Below are 4593 nucleotides of genomic sequence, written 5' to 3'. Positions count from 1 at the left end.
AATAACTTAGTTACTAAATTGCTCTCTAATTAATTAGTGACAAATTTAGTGACCAATTATAATTTTTTATTTATATTAGTGACTATTTTAGTAACCAATAAATTTTAATTTTGTAAATTGGTATCTAAATTGGTCACTATAGTGACTAATAACTTTTAGTCACTAAAATTGGTTACTAATAAGACATTTTCTTGTAGTGTAAATATAAATAAGTAATGAAGAGTAAATATAAATTAAATAAATATGACCAGTGCATAACTGGAGATGAATATAAATAAATAAATAAATAGGAACGAGAACTAAATATAAATTAGAATGAAGTTAGGGACACCTCACTTAAGGTAATATAGAGATAAAAATAATTATGAACAAATAAAAATAATCATCGTAAAAAGATAAAATGATAAATGTCTCATTCCCTTACCTTAGTTATTATGGAAAACACACCAAAGTTGTATGGAGACTGTGATAAAAATTCTTTCTTCGTTGTCGTAACCTCTCTCTCTTTTACACAAAGCTTCTCTCTGTTTTCTTTTGTCCAGCTTCTCTTTTACTTTCTATTTCTCTTATCCCACCCCTATTTATACTATATTACTTCTAGTTTGATTTTAATTAACTTAGTTCCTATACTATTCTAATTCCATTAGTTCTTAACATTCCATCCTAGATTTTTTTTTTCACAGTGAATGGATAAAAGATAGAAACATATCTGCTAACATTAAATGCTTCTGATTACTTCCATATATATATATATATATATATATATATATATATATATATATATATATATATATATATATATACTCTTTTCTTTTAACTTTTATTAAATATGATAATAACGTTCTCATCCATTTGTTATTTAATACACTGCCACTTTGCGTTCCAAGGTTTTGCATCTGATTGTAATCTGCTTTCCATTTATTCAAACTTTTGCATATAATTCATATATCGACGATTATTAAACGTATATTCATAATTTATTTTATTATTAGTTTCAATAATATATATATATATATATATATATATATATATATATATAATTTATAGAATATTGAACTATCGTATAATTTGTTGGTAATGAATTATTACCTATCAGTACAATTTATTTTATAAATTTACAGCTAGCAGATATTATAAGTACTATCGACATTTTTTTTTAATTGCAAACACTTAAATTTTGATTTCTTGAATAATTATAATTTTTTTTATATCATATGTTCAAAATTTATTATACTAGTCACAATACCTAAAAAAATAATGTATCATAAACTTTTAGGTATTGATACACTGAAAACACTAGGGTACAAATTTTGAGATGTTACAATTCTCCCCTACTAAAAGAAATTTCATCCTCGAAATTATTTATTTATTTATTTTTGAAATAAATAAGGATAAAGGTTTATTATTTTCTCTTCTAATTCCCGTGTAATATCTCCATTAGTTTCATTCCACATGACCTTCACTAGAGGGATCTGTCTGCCTCTCAATTCTTTGACCTTCTTGTCCATAATTTGTATATGTATTGCGTCAAATGTAAGGTTATTCTTTAATTGAACTGTATCAGGTCTTATCACATGAGTTGGATCAGAAATATATTTTCTTAATTGAGACACATGAAAGACATTATGGAGATTGGAAAGGAACGGAGGTAAGCAAATTTGATGCGCAACATGACCTATTTTTCTAAGAATTTGGTAAGGACCAATGAACCGGGGGGTGAGTTTCTTTGATTTCATCACTCTACCAATTCCAGTGGTTGGTGTTACTTTCAAGAATACATGATCACCTTCTTGAAATTCAAGAGGTTGTCTTTTCTTGTCAGTATAACTTTTCTGTCTACTTTGAGTTGCTCTCAATTTGTCCCTGATCATGTCAGGACCTAATACTAAATTCTCACCGGTCTCAAACCAACAGAAAGGTGTTCTACTTTTCCTTCCATATAATGCCTCACAAGGTGCCATACCTATGCTGGAATGGAAACTGTTGTTATAGGTGAACTCAATCAAAGGCAAGTATTGATCCCAACTATCAGAATTTTCTAACACACAAGCTCTCAGCAAATCTTCCAAAGATTGAATGGTTCGTTCAGATTGTCCAACAGTTTGGGGATGATAAGCTAAGCTAAGGTGAAGCTTGGTACCTAAGGCTTGATGTAAACTTCCCCAAAATTTTGAAGTGAATCTAAGGTCCCTATCAGATATAATACTTATTGGAACTCCATGTAACCTGACAATTTCTTTTATGTACAATTCAGTCAATTTTTCCAATGAATACCTAATGTTAATGGGTAAGAAATGAGCAGACTTTGTTAACCTATCCACGATAACCCATATGGAATCAAATTTTTGAATGGTTCATGGGAGACCAACTACAAAATCCATTGCTATACTATCCCATTTCCATTCAGGTATATCTAAGGATTGTAGCATTCCTGCTGGCTTTTGGTGTTCTATTTTAGCTTTTTTATTTTAGCTTTTTGACAAACTAGACATTTTGCTACATATTGTGCCACTTCCTTTTTCATTTTGGGCCACCAAAACATTTTCTTGAGATCTTGATACATTTTTGTTGTGCCCGGGTGTATGCTTAATTTGCTTTTATGTGCTTCTTCTAGAATCACTTCCTTAATTTCCTTATTATTGGGTACACACATCCTATCCTTAAATCTCAAAGTTCCGATTTTATCTATGCCAAAATTCTCCCCATCCTTTTGTCCTATCAATTTCTTTTTCTTTTGAATGAATTCATCACTTTCATGTGCCTCATGGATTTGTTTTTATAAATTGTTAGTGATCTGAATGGAGTTTAATTGCATTGTATCATGGCTTAGGGTGACTGACAAATTCATGTGTCTAAATTTTTCTAACAAATTCATTTCATGAATCATTAGTGAGGAGATATGTAAAGATTTTCTGCTTAAAGCATATGCCACTACATTTGCCTTACCTGGGTGGTACTGTAATTCAAAATCATAATCTTTCAGAAATTCCATCCATCTTCTTTGTCTCATATTTAATTCCTTTTGATCAAACAAGTATTTGAGACTCTTATGATCACTAAAAACTTCAAACTTTCCACCATAAACATAATGTCTCCATATCTTAAGTGCAAAAGCAATGACAGCTAGTTCTAGATCATGGGTTGGGTAATTTTTCTCATGTGTTCTTAATTGTCTAGAAGCATATGCCACTACCCTTCTATCTTGCATAAGAACACAACCTAATCCCATTTTGGAAGCATCACAAAATATAACAAAGTGTCCAGTAGGATTGGGTAATGCTAAAACAGGAGAAGTGGTCAATCTTTTCTTGAGTTCTTGAAAACTATCCTCACATTTTTCTGTCCACACAAAAGGTTGTCCCTTTTTGGTGAGTTGGGTTAAATGCAAAGATATTTTAGAAAATCCCTCAATGAATCTCCTATAATATCCTGCCAAACCGAGAAAACTACGAATCTCAGTCACTGTTTTTGGTGGTTCCCATTGTAAAACTACTTCTACTTTGGTCGGATCCACTAACACTCCCTTATTAGAAATCACATGTCTTAAGAATTTTACTTCCTCTAACCAGAATTCACACTTAGACAATTTAGCATACAATTTCTTTTCTTTCAAGATTTGCAAGACAATCCGAAGGTGTTCCTCATGTTCCTCAAGAGTCTTAGAATAAATAAGAATGTCATCTATAAAAACAACCACAAATTGATCTAAAAATGGATGGAAGATCCTATTCATGTAATCCATGAATATTGCAGGAGCATTGGTCACACCAAAAGGCATCACTTGATATTCATAATGACCATACCTAGTTCTGAAAGCAGTTTTTTGTATGTCTTCTGCTTTTACTCTAATTTGATGATATCTTGACCTTAAATCTATCTTAGAAAATACAGAGGCTCCTCTCAATTGGTCCATCAAGTCATCTATTCTAGGAAGAGGGTATTTATTCTTTATGGTGAATTTATTTAATTGACGGTAATCTACGCACAACCTAAAACTTTCATCCTTCTTTTTAACTAACAAAACCGGAGCTCTCCAAGGTGACACACTAGGACGAATGAACTGTTTTTTAAGTAACTCTTCTAATTATTTCTTCAATTCTACTAATTCAGAGGGTGACATCCTATATGGTGCAATAGAGATTGGTCCAACTCCAGGCATCAGATCTATGGAAAATTCGATTTCTCTGTTGGGTGGTAGACCAGGAATATCATTGGGAAAGACTTCAAGAAAATTTTGAACAACTGCTATATTTTTCAACTTAACTTCCTCTTTTATTTTCATAGAAGATAATAACAAGTACCCTTGAATTTCATTCTTTAAAGGCTCACTTTTTGAATTGGTAGGTGATTTTAAAAGATTCTCAGAGTTTTAAAATATTACTGATTTCTCAGCACAATTCAAAAGGACTTGATTGGAAGACCAGTCCATACCTAAGATTACATCTAATTGAGATAAAGGTAGACATATTAAATTTACAAAGAATTTTCTATTCTCAATGAACAGTGGACAGTTTAAACAAAATCTATTGGTAATTACTGAGTCATTTGTGGGAGTTGAAACAACCAAACTAGTTTTTAGAAAAGAGGTCGGCA

At 31.0% G+C, this 4593-nt stretch overlaps 1 pseudogene; it reads right to left on the bottom strand.

Annotated features, from left to right (window-relative positions):
• Nucleotides 1–1443: 1443 nt before the first annotated feature.
• Nucleotides 1444–4593, bottom strand: part of LOC146887220 (uncharacterized) — a 4227-nt pseudogene continuing 1077 nt past the window's right edge.

The sequence above is a fragment of the Vigna unguiculata genome, chromosome 4 (genome assembly GCF_037176805.1).
Source record: "Vigna unguiculata cultivar grain cowpea cultivar isolate G323 ecotype 2 chromosome 4, ASM3717680v1, whole genome shotgun sequence".
NCBI lineage: Eukaryota > Viridiplantae > Streptophyta > Magnoliopsida > Fabales > Fabaceae > Vigna > Vigna unguiculata.
The sequence above is the reverse complement of the archived record's forward strand: the minus strand, read 5'-3'. Positions and strand labels throughout refer to the sequence as shown.